Here is a 16689-nt window from a genome sequence, read left to right as displayed (position 1 = left end):
TGATCATCTGCTGCATGCTACATACATTTGCCCACATGAAGGATCAGCCTTTATCACCACTCAGGCAGCAAGAAGTGCAGCCAGAGGAGGAGGAAGAGCAAGAGCAGCTTTGACCACCAGTGTCCCTAAGTGCAACAGCTCTCAAACAGCAGGTCATCCAACAGCACTTGACATTAACCTTTCTTGCCATCCCCAATATACCAACAGTCCTGCAATCCTTATCACCACCATCTTTACTTTCCTTCAACCCAGCCTTATGGGTCTTTCCCTCACTTCAGTACAAATATTAACGTCAACACCAAATCCAGAACAAAAAGAAAATTATCCAACCACTCAATTCCATCTGTGTCTAATATTGAACAAGAATAATTAAGAATCAGCATTTTGCTGCTATGAGGTTTAGCCCCAGTGGTTACAGCTTAGGACAAAGAAGTTTAATGAGCTTCCGTTGAGGATACTTCAGCTGGCCATGTTGGGTAACTTTGAGCGGCTCCTGGCTATGAGGGCTTGGCATCTTGTTTTGGGCCAGGGCAGTTTGACCCAATTGGCTGTTTGGCACTAACAAGGGTTCTAGTGGAGTGGGTGGGGCGAGCAGGTGTGTTGTCATTCTGAGATACGACAGCAGGTGCCTTTCCACATTTTTATCATGTGAAGTGAAAGAGAAGCATAAATGTTAGCTTTTAGTGTGAAGGGAGAGCAAATAAAGATGGATCTAGTTAAAGCAATCACAGTTGTCATACAGCACGTCATAGTGTCAGAGTCATTTAAGACACAGAAGGAGGCCATTCAGCCTATCTAGTCCATGCCGGCTCTCTGTGGAGCAATCCAGTCAGTCCATTCCCCTGTTCTATTCCTCATAGCCCTGCATATTTATTTCCCTTGACTGCCTTTTCAATTTCCTTTAGAAATCATTGATTGCCTCCGCTTCCACCACCCTCGTTGGCAGTGAGTTCCAGGTCATTACCACTTGCTGCGTAAAAAAGTTCTTCCTCACATTCCCCTTGTATCTCTTGCCCAAAACCTTAAATATGTGTCATAAAATCAGGAAATACTCAGTAGATCTGGCAGCATCTGTGGAGAGAGAAACAGTTAACATTTCAGGTCAATGACCTTTCATTAGAACTTAAATATGTGTCCCCCAGTCCTTGTACCATCAGCTAATGTGAACAACTTTTCTTTGTCTACCTTATCGAAACCTGTCATAATCTTGTACATCTCTATCAGATCTCTCCACAACATCCTTTGCTCCAAAGAGAACAATACCAGCTTCTCCAACCTGATCTTGTAGCTAAATTCTCTCATCCCTGGACCATTCTGGTAAATCTCCTCTGCACTTTCTCAACCTTCACATCCTCCCTAATGTGTGGTGACCAAAGTTGGATGCAATATTGTAGTGTGGCCTAACGAGAGCTTTATAAGGGTTCAGCATAATTACCCTGCTTTTATACTCAATACCTCTATTTATGAAGCCCAAAATCCCATATGCTTTGCTAACTAGTCTCTCAATATGGCCTGTTGCCTTCAAAGATCTCTGCACATGAACATCCAGGTTCCTCTATCCCTGCACACTCTTTGGAACTGCGCCATTAAGTATATACTGTCTCTCCCTATCCCTTCTGCCAAAATGCATCACCATGGTTTTCAACTAAATAGTTGGGGCAAGGGATCAAATTTGGGAAGATATGGTAAATCAAAGATTAGAGACAAGGCAAGAGAGAAAGGTATTAATATGGGAAATGATAAACAGACCATGACAGGAAGGGATAGAAAGTACAAATCTAAGAGTAAATTAGCAGTCAAGGTTAGACATTGCAAAAATAATAAAAGGACAAAACTAAATGGGCGGCACAGTGGCGCAGTGGTTAGCACCGCAGCCTCACAGCTCCAGCGACCCGGGTTCAATTCTGGGTACTGCCTGTGTGGAGTTTGCAAGTTCTCCCTGTGTCTGCGTGGGTTTCCTCTGGGTGCTCCGGTTTCCTCCCACATGTCAAAGGTTGATAAGTTAATTGGCCATTATAAATTGCCCCTAGTATAGGTAGGTGGTAGGGAAATATAGGGACAGGTGGGGATGTTGTAGGAATATGGAATTAGTGTAGGGTTAGTATAAATGGGTGGTTGATGGTTGGCACAGACTTGGTGGGCCGAAGGGCCTGTTTCAGTGCTGTATCACTAAACTAAACTAAAGGCTCTGTATCTAAGTGCACGTAGCATTCAAAACAAAACAGATGAACTGATAGTGCAAATAGAAATAAATAAGTATGATCTGATAGCCATTATAGATACATGGCTGCAGAATGACATAGATTGGGACCTGAATATTGAAGGGTACATGGCATTTAGGAAGGACAGGATGCTAGGAATAGGTGGAGGGGTGGTTCTTTTAATTAATGATAGTATTAGCACATTAGAGAGGGATGACCTACGTTCTGGAAACCAGAAAGTAGAAGCAGTTTGGGTAGAGATGAAAAATGATAAAGGCAAGAAGTCACTTGTAGGAGTGGTGTACAGGCCCCCTAACAGTAACCACACAGTAAGACAGAATATGAAAGGGAGAAATAATGGGAGTTTGTCAGAAAGGTACAGCAATAATCATGGGGGATTTTAATCTACATATAGACTGGAAAAATCAAATGGACAAAGGTAGCCTAGATGAGGAGTTCATAGAATGTTTTCGGGATTATGAGGGTATGAAAGCAGAGCTGGCAAAAGTGAACTGGAAAATTAAATTAAGGGATAGGTCAATAGAGATGCAGTGGCAGACATTTAAGGGGATATTTCAGAATGCACAGAATAGATACATTCCAACGAGAAAGAAAAATTCCAAGGGGACGAGCCACTATCCGTGGTTAACTAAAACAGTTAAAGATAGTATCAAACTTAAAGAAAAAATTGTGCAAAGATGGGTGGCAGGTTAGAAGATTGCACAGGATATAAATAGCAAAGAATGACTAAAAGATAGATAAGGAGGGAAAAATTAGAGTATGAAAGAAAGCTAGCCAGAAATATAAAAACAGATAGTTAGAGTTTCTATAGATATTTAAAAAAGAAAAGAGTTAACAAAATGAGCTTTGGTCCTATAGAAAGTGAGTCTGGGGAATTAATAAGGGAAAATAAGGAATTGGCAGACGAATTGAACAGGTATTTTGCATCGGTCTTAACCATAGAGAACACATGTAAAATCCCAGATATAGCTGTAAATCAGGAAATGGAAGGGAGGAAAGAACTCAAGAAAATTACAATCAGCAGGGAGTGATACTAAGCAAATAGTTGGAGCTGCAGGCTGACAAATCCCCGTATCCTGATGGACTTTATCCTGGGGTCCTAAAAGAAGTGACTACTGAGATAGTTGATGCATTGGTTTTAATTTTCCAAAATTCCCTGGATTCAGGGAAGGTTCCATTAGATTGCAAAATAGCTAATTTAATTCCTTTATTCAAAATGGGAGGGAGACAGAAAGCAGGAAACTACAGGCCAGTTAACTTAACATCTGTCTTAGGGAAAATGTTAGAAGCTATTATTAAAGATGTTATAACTGGGCACTCAGAAAAATTCATGGTAATCAGGCAGAATCAACATGGGTTTTGTAAAAGGGAAATCATGTTTAACCAATTTATTGGAGTTCTTTGAAGAAGTAACGTGTGCTGTGGATAAAGGGGAACTGGTGGATGTATTATATTTAGATTTCCAGAAGGCATTTGATAAGGTGCCACATCAAAGATTATTGTGGAAAATAAAAGCTCATGGTGTAGGAGGTGACATATTGGCATGGATAGAATATTAGCTAGCTAACAGGAAACAGAGAGTAGGCATAAATGGGTCATTTTCTGGCTCGCATGATGTAACATGTGCTGTGCCGCAGGGGTCAGTGCTGGGACCTCAACTTTTTACAATTTATAAAAATGACAGGGATGAAGGGACTGAAGGTATGGTTGCTAAATTTATTGATGACACAGGGCGGCACAGTGGCGCAGTGATTAGCACTGCAGCCTCACAACTCCAGCGACCCAGGTTCAGTTCAGGGTACTGCCTGTGCGGAGTTTGCAAGTTCTCCCTGTGACTGCGTGGGTTTCTGCTGGGTGCTCCAGTTTCCTCCCACAGCCAAAGACTTGCAGGTTGATAGGTAAATTGGCCATTGTAAATTGCCCCTAGTGTAGGTAGGTGGTAAGAGAATGGTGGGGATGTGGTAGGGAATATGGGATTAATGTAGGATTAGTATAAATGGGTGGTTGTTGGTTGGCACAGACTCAGTGGGCTGAAAGGCCTGTTTCAGTGCTGTATCTCTAAAAAAATAAACAAAGATAGGTAGAAAGGTAAGTTGTGAAGAGGATACGAAGAGGCTACAAAGGGATATAGATAGGTTAAGTGAGTGGGAAAAGATCTGGCAAATGGAGTTTAATGTGAAATTGTCCATTTTGGCAGGAAGAATAAAAAAGAAGCATATTATCTAAATGGTGAGAAATTGCAGAGCTCTGAGATGTAGAAGGATCTGGGTGTCCTAGTGCATGAATCGCAAAAGGTTAGTATGCAGGTTCAGCAAGTAATTAGGAAAGCTAATAGAATTTTATTGTTTATTGCAAGGGGAATTGAATACAAAAGTAGGGAGGTTATGCTTCAGTTATACACGGCATTGGTGAGACCACATCTGGAGTACTGTATACAGTATTGGTCTCCTTTGTTACGACCAAGGTGGGAGTAATGCACTGTTCATTCAGTCCCACTACTCCACAGGTCATAGCATATCAAATAAAGTTTCCCACCTACCAAAGAATAGCCAAATTAAACACTGTATTTTCCCCCCAGAATAAAACACACCAAACCAGGTTTCTTTAAACCACAACAACATTAACAATTTATCAGAAAATAAATAATAGGTCTTAACTACTAATGAGATAAATCTATCCATGAAAAAAACTCCTTAATTCTTTAACCCTCATGCACACACACATACATTCAAAAAGAAACAGTTAACCAGTTTCAAAAGGTTGTTTTGGATTATAACCGTTTCTTAGGAATAAAAAGAATCATAAAAAATAATTGAGGTTCATTTTCTGGTAGAATGTTTTCAGTATGGTGAGGTGTCCAAGAGTCAAATATTAGGATGCCACTTGAATTCTCTCCAGGCAAGGTTGATGACTATCTGTGATGGTAGGTGTTCATGGCAAATTCACTGCAGAAGGCATCACATAGGTTTCCATCAGGGGTGTAGCAACAGATCTGCTTGGGTTTTGAAGCAGCAGTCTTGCGGTAGACAAATTCTCCAGATTTCACTATTTCTTAGAACACAGGAGGCAGCAGGAAACTCACTGAATGCAAAAATTCTTCAGAGACCGGAGGCAACAAGAATCTACCACCTTTCAAATACAGGATTATTTTTCAAGCGATGCAAGTCTCATTTACAAAGAGAGTTAGCACTTTTCTGGGTCTTTTCTCTCTTGCTACAAGCAGGTCAAGCAAAGATTTCAAATGCCTGCCCTTTGTCCAATTCACACACTTTTTTAAAGGTTCCAAATTGAAATAAGAACATACGAAATAGGAGCAGGAGTCGGCCATTTGGCCCCTCAAGCCTGCTTCGCCATTCAATAAGATCATGCCTGATCTTCCCCAGACCTCAACTCCACTTTCGTGCCAGCTCCTCATAGCCCTCAACTTCCCGATATTTCAAAAATCTATCTACCTCCTCTTTAAATACTTCGTGATCTAGCCTCCACAACTCTCTGGGGTAGAGAATTCCAGACATTCACTGCCCTCTGAGAGAAGAAATTCCTTTGCATCTCAGTTTTAAATGAGTGTCCCCTTATTCTGTAACTATGTCCCCTAATTTGAGACTCCCCCACTAGTGGAAACATCTTCTCAACATCTACCCTGTCTACCCCCCTCAGAATCTTATATGTTTCAATAAGATCACCCCTCATTCTTCTAAACTCCAATGAAAAAAGGCCTAATCTGTTTAGCCGTTCTTGATAAGTCAACCCCTTCATCCCAGGAATCAACCTAGTGAATCTCTTTTGAACTGCCTCCAATGCCAGTATATCCTTTCTTAAATATAGGGACCAAAACTGTATGTCTCCCCTTTGTCACTCAAGCTGCTCTGAAGAAAGGTCAAACCCTTGTGGCTTCCTTGAAACTACTGGCCTTCCTGTCCTTTTACAAGTTTAACTTCCTTTCAAAACACCCATAAAGTTTAACTCTTGTTCCTTTCAAAACATTGCAGGAATTCTAATTATTTTGCAGGTGTCTTTCACTGAGCAAAATCCTTTTTTCAGTTTTTTTTTAAACATACATAGAAGTCCAAGATTTTAGTACAAAAATAAAACCTTTTGTGACACCTTTGCCCTTGGCAAAATGAAATGCCATTCTTGAATGCGTTTCATTACAATGTAAAACAGAAATTGAAAACATTTTCAACATTTTTCGCACTCATGCCCCTCATTCACTCTACTAACATAATTTTTCTTTGTACCATGGTTACTCATGTAACTCAATAAAGTTAAATTCGTGCTAAAGCATCTACAATAACATTGTTTTTTCCCCAAAATGTGTACAATTTTCAAGTAAAAGGCTGTAACAATAAATTCCATCTGAATATTTTGACATTTTGGTTTTTATAAATTTTTCCCACAAAGATTGATCCCATCAGCCAATTGCAACCTTCCAAACATAGTCTCCCAATTGTTACATGTGCTCCTTCCAAGTGTCCCTTTAAACTAGTACCTCAGAAAGGTGAACTGTACAGTTAGGAACACTGGCCACTACTGAGTTCACTAGTCTTTGAGAAGTTTTTCGAGTATCCATTAACCCATGTGGTATTACTTGACACTGGAAAACCTTGTCCAGTGTGACAAAATCTGATTCTTCCTTAGCTCAAGGTGTCAAAGGAACTTGCCAGTATCCCTTTAATAAATCTATCTCTGTAAGACACATGGCACTGCCCACTCTGTCAATACAGTCTTCGAAGCAAGGAATTGGGTAGGAGTCTGCCTTTGTTACTGCATTGACTTTTCTGTAGTCTATGCAAAATCAGGTTAAGCAATAAGTTTAGACACTAATACTATTGGTGAACTCCAGCTGCTTTGACTAGGTTTAATTAAATTGTTTTCCAGCATGTATTGGATTTCTGCTTTTAAATGGACCTGTTTGTCTGGACTTAAGCAGTAAGGATGCTATTTTAAAGGAATGGATTCCCCTACATCCATATGGTGTGTGGCTAAGGTTGTACATCCTGGCTTATCCCTACAGACTCTTTTAAATGCTATGAGAAGCCTTGTTAAATCTTCCCGTTGTTCTGTATTTAAGTACAAAAGCATGTTGTCCAATTTTCCTCACTGTTCTGTCAGCTAACCGGAAATAGGAGGTTCAATTTGAAAATTGTCTAGGCCTCCTTCTGCCTCATCCTCACTATCCTTTTCCTTCTCAACAGTCCCCGTTACCTGACATACATGTACTGGCTCATCCTCCTTGCTGCGATATTGCTTTAACACATTGATATGACACAGTCGATTCTTTTTACGGTGATCAGGGGTGTCAATCAAGTAAATTATCTTACCCACTCTTTTGATCGCTTCATACAGACCACTGAACTGTGCTTTAAATGGTTCACCCTATAGCAGTAATAATACTAATACTTCATCCCCTGGCTGAAAATTTTGAGTCTTTGCGTTCTTGTCTGCCCATTTTTTCATATTGGCTTGGGATGCTTTAAGATTTTCCTGAGCCACATTGCAAGCTTTCTTGAGCCTTTCCTGGAACACAGACACAGAGTCTAGTATCGAAGATGCATTCCTTTGTTCTAAGAACCTGTCTTTGATGAGCTTCAGAGGAACCATTATTTTGTGTCCATAAACCAATATGGCAACATGAAAATCTTGTTTTGTTGTCCTACACTTCAAGATAAGTGACTTCCCTGTGTGAACCATTCACTCAGCAAGACCATTAAATCTAGGGTCATGTGGTGAGGACGTCACATGGTTTACGTCCCATTTGGCACACATATCCCTGAAAGGTCTCCCCATATGCTGTGGCCCATTGTCAGAAATAATTTCTTCAGGTGCCCCGAATAGACTGAATATGGCACTCAATGTGTCTGCGACAACCGCGCTTGAAGACCTGTCTGACAACTGGAAATTTGGAGAAATAATCGGTGACTAAGATAAAGTCATTGTCATTCACGGAAAATAAATCAGGGCGATTTTGGATCAAGGGACTGACGGAATCTCGTGAGGGTATAGAGGTTGTTTCAATTTTTCTCAACAGAGAACGGGCAGGAAAGTGGAGTTGCGGCTGAGATGAGATCAGCCATGATTGTATTGAATGGCGGAGCAGGCTCGAGGGGCTGAATTGCCTACTCCTGCTCCTAGTTCTTATGACCTTATGACCTTATGACTGATGTCCTTTAGGGAAGGAAATCTGCTATCTTTACCCAGTCTGGCCCACTGAAATGGCCTAGCAAGCCACTCATTTGTCAAGGGGAATTAGGAATGGGCAACAAATGCTGGCCTTGCCAGTGACACCCACATCCTATGAAGGAATAAAAGAAATACTGGTCTGGTCTAAATGTGACTCCAGACCCACAAACTGCCCTGCTGAAATGACCAAAAAGTTGTATCAAACCGCTATGCAAAACTATAGTAAGAGTAAAATCAGACATCGGCACAACAAAGGCTCACCCAGCTCAGTCAACCCTGCAAAGTCCTCCTCACTAACAACTGGGGACATGTCAAAACTGGGAAAGCTGTCCCAATGAATAGTCAAGCAGCAGTGAACATAGTCATTCTCACTGAAGAATACCTTTCAGCCAATGTCCGGAATCCTCCATCATCATCCCTGGATATTCCCTGTCCCATCAGCAGCGTGTGACAGTCAGGAGGGAGTGGCTCTGGGAGTCCTAAACATCGAGCACAGAACCCATGAAGTATCAGGTCTAATATGTGCAAGGAAACATCCTGCTGATTGTCACCTATGGCCCTCCATCAGTGGATTTTTTTAATTCATTCATGGGATGTGGGCGTCGTTGGCTAGGCCAGCATTTATTGCCCATCCCTAAGTGCCCTTGGGAAGGTGGTAATGAGCTGTCCTCCTGAACCACTGCAGTCCTTGGTGTGTAGGTACACCAACAGTGCTGTTAGGAAGGGAGTTCCAGGATTTTGACCCAGCAAAAGTGAAGGAATGGTGAAATAGTTCCAAGTCAGGATGTTGTGTGGCTTAGAGGGGAACTTGCAGGTGGTGGTGTTCCCATGCATCTGCTGCCATTGTCCTTTAAGGTGGTAGAGTTCGTGGGTTTGGAAGGTACTGTCAAAGGAGCCTTGGTGAGTTGCTGCAGTGCATCTTGTAGATGGTACACACTGCTGCCACTGCGCATTGGTGGTGAAGGGAGTCAATGCTGAAGGTGGTGGATGGGGTGCCAATAAAGCAGGCTGCTTTGTCCAAGATGGTGTCAAGCCTCTTGAGTGTTGTTGGAGCTGCACCATCCAGGCAAGTGAAGAGTATTCGATCACACTCCTGACTTGTGCCTTGTAGATGGTGGACAGGCATTGGGGAGTCAGGAGGTGAGTTATTCACTGCAGAATTCCTAGCCTCTGACCTGCTCTTGTAGCCACATCATTTATGTTGCTAGTCCAGTTCAGTTTCTGGTCAGTTGTAACCCCCAGGATGTCGATAGTGGGGGATTCAGCGATGGTGATGCCATTGAACATCAAGGGTAGATGGTTAGATTCTCTCTAGTTTGAGATGGTCATGGCCTGGCACTGGTGTGACACGAATGTTACTTGCCACCTATCAGCCCAAGCCTGAATGTTGTCCAGGTCTTGCTGCATCTGGACACGGACTGCTTTAGTATCTGAGGAGTCGGGAATGGTGATGAACATTGGGCAATCTTCAGCAAACATCCCCACTTCTGACCTTATGATGAAGGGAAGGTCATTGGTGAAGTGGCTGAAGATGGTTGGGTCTAGAACACTACCCGAGGAACCCTTGCAGTGATATGCTGGGTCTATGATAATTGACCTCCAACAACCACAACCATCTTCCTTTTTGCTAGGTATGACTCCAAACAGCAGAGCTTTTTCCTCCTGATTCTAGTTTTGCTAGGGATCCTTGATGCCATACTCGTTCAAATGATGCCTTGATGTCGAGGGCAGTCACTCTCACTTCACCTCTGGAGTTCAGCTCTTTTCTCCATGTTTGAACCAAGACTGTAATGAGGTCAGGAGCTGAGTGGCCCTGGCAGAACCCAAACTACGCGTCACTGAGCAGGTTATTGCTAAGCAAGTGCCATTTGATAGCATTGTCAACAACCCCTTCCATCACTTTGCTGATGATCGAAAGTAGACTGATAGGGCGGTAATTGGCCAGATTGGATCTGTCCTCCCTTTTGTGTACAGGACATACCTGGGCAATTTGCCCCATTGCCGGGTAGATGCCAGTGTTGCAGAGGTACTGGAACAGCTTGCCTCGGGGCACGGCTAGTTGTAGAACACAAGTCTGCAGTATTATTGCCGGAATGTTGTCAGGGCCCATAACCTTTGCAGCATTCAGTGCCTTCAGCCATTTCTTGATATCATGTGGAGTGAATCGGATTGGCTAAAGACTGGCATCTGTGAAGCTGGGTACCTCAGGAGGAGGCCAAGATGGATCATCCATTTGTCACTTTTGGCTGAATGTGGATGTAAATGCTTCCGCCTTGTCATTTGCACTAAAGTGCTGGGCTCCCCCATCATTGAGGGTGGGGATATTTGTGGAGCCTCCTCCTCCTATTAGTTGTTTAATTGTCTACCATCATTCACGACTGGATGTGGCAGGACTGCAGAGCTTAGATCTGATCCATTGGTTGTGGGAATGCTTGTGGGATGAATCAGTACTCCTTCATGTTGAACACCACTTGGAAGAACACTGAGGATAGCAAGGGTGCAGAATGTACTCTGGGTAGGGGACTTCAATTTCTATCACCTAGAGTGGCTTGGCAGCACCAATATCGACTGAGCTGGCTGAGTTCTCAAGGCATAGCTGCCAGACTGTGCCTGCAGCAACTGGTGAGAGAACCAACATGAGGAAAAAACCTACTTGACCCCCAAGCTACCTGTTCTCACCAAGCTACCTGTCACAGATCCATCTGTCCATGCTAGTATTGGTAGGAGTGACAACCACATATTCCTTGTGGAGACAAAGTCCTATCTTCACACTGAGAACACCCTGCATCATGTTGTGTGGCAGTGCCACCTTGCTAAATGGGATAAATTCAGAGTAGATCTGAAAACTGGGCATCCAAGAGGAACTGTGGGCCATCAGTAGCAGAATTGTATTCCACCACAATCTGTAACCTCCTAGCCTGGCATATCCCTCACTCTATCATTACCATCAGGTCAGGAGATCAATCCTGGTTGAATGAGGAGTGTAGAAGAACATGCCAGGGGTAGCACCATCGTACTAAAAAATGAGATGTCACCCTGGTGAAGTTACGACATAGGACTATAGGCATGCTAAACAGTGGCAGAGGCATGCTATAACCAGAGCTAATTGATCCCACAACCAATCAATCAGATCAAAGGTCTGCTGTCCTGCCACATCCAGTCATGAATAGTGATGGACAATTGAACAACTCATGGGAGGAGGTAGCTCAATGAATGTTTCTATCTACAATAATGGCGGAACCCAGCACATCAGTGGAAAAGACAAGGCGTAAGTGTATGCAACCATCTTCAGCCAGAAGTGCTAGCAGAATGGACAAACAAGTGGCATATGGAATTTAATACAGACAAGTGTGAGGTGGTACATTTTGGCAGAAGGGATAGGGTGAGGCAATATAGACTTAATGGCACAGTTCTAAAGAGTATGCAGGAACAGAGGGACCTGGGACTGCATGTGCATTGATTTTTGAAGATGGCAGGACATATTGAGAGAGTAGTTAGTAAAGCATACGGGATCTTGCACCATAAATAGAGGCATAGAGTACAAAATCAGGAAAGTTATGCTGAACAGTTCTAAAGCTCTGGTGAGGTCCCAACTAGAGTATTGCATCCAGTTCTGGTTACCACACTTTAGGAAGGATGTGAGGATCCTTGAGAGGGTGCAGAGAAGATTTACCAGAATTGTTCCAGGGATGGGGGATTTTAGTTACAAGGTTAGGTTGGAAAAGCTGTGGTTGTTCTCCTGGAGCAAAGGAGATTGCAGGGAGATTTGATAGAGGTGATCAAGATTATGACAGGCTTAGATAAGTTAAACAAGGAAAAACTGTTCCCATTAACTGAGGTACAAGGACTAGGGGATACAGATTGAAGGTTTTGGGCAAGAGATGCAGGGAGAATGTTGGAAGGAACTTTTTAAAGCATTGAGTGGTAATGACCTGGGACTCGCTGCCCCCGAGGGTGGTGAAAGTGGAGACAATCATTTCAAAAGGAAATTGGATAGACACTTGAAGGAAATCAACTCGCAGGGTTTCTGGGATCATGTAGGGGAGAGGGACTAACCAGATTGCTCCACGGAGAGCCAACATGGACTTGATGAGACGAATAGCCCCCTTCTATGCCATAGATAACTCTTTGACTCTACAGTGGGATCTTGGTGTCCTTGTACATGAATCACAAAATGTTAGCACACAGGTACAGCAAGTAATTAGGAAGGAAAATAGAATGTTGGCCTTAATTGCGAGGGGAATACAGTATAAAAGTAGGGAGTCTTGCTCCAACTTACAGGGTTGTACTGCGTACAGTTTTGGTCTCCTTATTTAAGGAGGGATATACTTGCATTGGAGGCAGTTCAGAGAAGGTTCACTAGGTTGATTCCTGGGATGAAGGGATTGCAATATGGGGAAAGGTTGAGCAGGTTGGGCTATACTCATTGGAGTTTAGAAGAATGAGAGGTGATCTTATTGAAACATAAAAGATTCTAAGGGGGCTTGACAGGGTAGATGCTGAGAAGATGTTTCCCCTCATGTAGGAATCTAGAACTAGCGGGCACAGTTTCAAAACAAGGGGGCTCCAATTTAAGATGGAGATGAGGAGGAATTTCATCTCTCAATGTCAATAATCTTTGGAACTATCTACCTCAGAGAGCAGTGGAGGCTAGATCATTGACTATATTCAAGGTTGAACTAGACAGGTTTTTGATCGACAAGAGAGTAAAGCTTAATGGCGGGGTGGGCGGGGGGGGGGGGGGGTGGGCAGGCAGGAAAGTGGAGTTAAGGTCACAATCAGATCAGCCATGATCTTATTGAATGGTGGAGCAGGCTCAAGGGGTCAAATGGCCTACTCCTGCTCCTATTTCTTATGTTCGTATTTCCGGGACCCAACCCCACACAGCATCGGTGTGACATGCACGCCACAATTTTTGAATGAAACTCGAATTAATGGCCAGAGGGTATGTACGCTGTCCAAATAAGGACAGCAGATGGGTTGCTAATAGGAGGCCCTCAGCACTGAAGGAGCTGCAGCCTGCTGATGTAGGTAAGGGAGAGAGGGGGCGCTTTAAGATGGAGGCGCTCTCAGCACTTTTTACAAACTTTAAAAAAAGAAATGAACACAGCTGGACCACCATTGTGGAGGTGGGGTTTCTCCACAGGACGGGCTGCTGCTGCAGCTGTGGCCATATAGGTATGGCAGCTGCTGGGAGTGGGGAACCTCAAGTTGATCCTGGAGTGTTGGCACCCCAGTCTGCTGCTGGGAGACCGCCTCGAGGCAACCATGGGGCTCCATACACCATGGGAGGCCTAAAGAAGCCTTTTAGTTTTGTTAACAAGCTACCCACCACTTGTGGGCTGGTAGCGTCACCCCACCCCTGCGCCCCCCCACCCCACCCCCAGCTCGCCCAACCTGCCTTCTTAAAAATGGCCCAGAGGTGGGAAGAGATTGGTATGCCAATGCCAAGAAATTCTGGGCCTGCCGACCCCCGGTGGGCTTTCAAAATCCAACCCGTAGATTTTGACACCACAAGATAGGCCTGAAAGAGGTCCTTCAGCCCATTTTATCTGATCCTTCCATAATCATAACCATCCCAGTGCTGCAACATGTTCTGTTCTCAGACATCCCTGTTGTATGATCGGCTTAAGAGTGATGTCCCTTTAATAAAAAAAATTTGGGGTGCCCTGAGGCCTTGAAAGGCACTAAATAAATGCACGTCTTTCTTTCTTCTTTCTTCAGCTCTCTGTTTCCACTATACAATCTGCAGCAATGCACTCATTGATATTCCTTCCCTCAAACATCTCCTGGATTCACTCATTTTCTATAATTAGCTCAAATGTGGACACTTGTTTGTCGATGCTTCAAGCTGTCTACAACTCAATTTCAGGAAACAAAGAGTAGTGGTTAATGTATGTTTTTCAGGCTGGAGGAAGGTTTGCAGTGGAGTTCCCCAGGGATCAGTGTTGGGACCTTTGCTTTTCCTGATATATATTTGGGACCTTTGCTTTTCCTGATATATATTAGTGACTTAGACTTTGGTACAGGGCACAATTTCAAAGTTTGCAGATGTTACGAAACTTGGAAGTATTGTAAACTGTAAGGAGGATAGTGTAGAACTTCAAAAGGACATAGACAAATTGGCAGATGAAGTTCAATGTAGAGAAATGTGAAGTGATTCATTTTGGTAAGAAGAACATGGAGAGACAATATAAAATAAAGGATACAATTCTAAAGGGGGTGCAGGAGCAGAGGACCTGGGTGTATATGTGCATAAGTCATTGAAGATGGCAGGACAGGTTGAGAGAGTAGTTAATAAAGCATGCAGTATCCTGGGCTTTATTGATAGGGGCAAGGAAGTTATGTTGAACTTGTATAAGACACTAGTTTGGCCTCAGCTGGAGTATTGTGTCCAGTTCTGGGCGCCACACTTTAGGAAAGAAGTGAGGGCATTAGAGAAAGTACAGAAAAGATTCACGAGAATGGTTCCAGGGTTGAGGAACTTCAGTTATGAAGATAGATTGGAGAAGTTAGGACTGTTTTCCTTGGAGAAGAGAAGGCTGAGAGGTGATTTGATAGAGGTATTCAAAATCATGAGGGTCTGGACAGAGTAGATAAAAAGAAATTGTTCCCACTTGTGAAAGGATCTAGAACAAGAGGGCACAGATTTAAAGTATTTGGTAAGAGAAGTAAAAGTGACTTGAGGAAAAACCTTTTCACGCAGAGAGTGGTTAAGGTCTGGAATGTGCTGCCTGAGAACGTGATGGAGGCAGGTTCAATTGAAAGGGAATTAGACAGTTATATGAAAAGGAAGAATGTGCAGGGTTACGGGGAGAAGACGGGGGAATGGAACTGAGGGAAATGCTCTTTCAGAGAGTCAATGTGGGCACAATGGGCTGAATGGCTCCTTCTGCACTGTAATTATTTTGTGATTCTGTGATCTCATCACAGGGCCTCAGACTTTAACTTTGGACTATTTCATGTCATCTCCTCCCTGTCCTCTATTTATGTTCAGGATATGTCTCTCCTACTATCTGCCATGCCTATGTAATCTGCATTCACTCTGTGTCTATTCGTGTGTGCATTTTGGCTGCCACTCTGGATTCAAGTCTGATACTTCTATTTCCCTTTTATTCCTCTAACCCCTTTTGGGCCCTTCTCTCCTCCCCTTCTTGGCACTGTCATGCCATCTTTTCTTTCTTCCCTCTTGGGTACTTTAGGTTAATTGGGTACCTCCAATTCCTATCCCAACCCATAACTACTTCTTATTTTCCTGCTCTCCATAGATATGTCCATAGCTACCCTTTATGCCTATCTTGGCATTCTCTGAAGAGACCATCAAGGTATTCGTCACTGCCTCCCTATGAGCAGAAACTCCAATTGCCCTTGTCTCTGTAAGACCTCTACTCTCTCAAATTCTGCATGTTCCTCCTTGAATGGACCTCATCTTCCACTCTCATGTTCAAGAGTGCAAACTTCAGCATATCTGGCACACAGCTAGTTTAACATTTCCATCTCCAGATTTGGCTGGATGACATCAAGTGCTATTAGACCTCACTCTCCTCTGACAAAATCACCCATCACTTCAGAATCATCCTGGAGAGCAAAGATAACCCCAACATCTTTTTTTCCTTTGTCATCCATCTGCTTAAACCTCTCTCTCCTACCCCCTTCACCCTTATTTATGATAACAAGGGGGAGGAGCTAATAGTATTCTTTGTCACTAAGATTGAGGCCATCCCTTTAACTGCATCTCCCTTCCCCTAGCTCAACAAACAAAACCTCCCCCTAGACTCCCACATCCCCTAGCCCTGATCCTATATCCAGTTTCTCTCCTATCTCTTCTCATGCCCTCTCAACATTCATCTTTTCATGAGACCCAACTTCTGCTTTCTTGTCCCCATTCCTATCAAACTGCTAACCACCTAGCTTCCCAATCTGGCATGCATGCTCGTTAACATTGTGAATGGTTATCTCTCCTCAGTAACTGTCCGCATACTTTCAAAACTGCCACCATCACCACACCTCCTTAAAAACCATCCTCAACCCCTCTGTCCTTGCTAACTTTCACCCATCTCCAAACTTCCTTTCCTTGGCAAAGTTTTTTAATGTGTTGTCACACTATCGAAATGGCCCTGATCAGTCACAAATCAGTTTCTCTGATGATGGTGCATTTTCTCTACTATGAACTTTTGACAAGGCTGACCACACCATCCTCTGGTGTGTAGCTGATTGGCACTGCCCTCTGTCTGTTCCACTCTTACCTGTCTGGTTAAATATTGGGAAAACTGAAGCCATTGACTTT

Source organism: Heterodontus francisci, chromosome 8 (genome assembly GCF_036365525.1).
Source record: "Heterodontus francisci isolate sHetFra1 chromosome 8, sHetFra1.hap1, whole genome shotgun sequence".
Classification (NCBI taxonomy): domain Eukaryota; kingdom Metazoa; phylum Chordata; class Chondrichthyes; order Heterodontiformes; family Heterodontidae; genus Heterodontus; species Heterodontus francisci.
Note: the sequence above shows the minus strand (reverse complement) of the source record.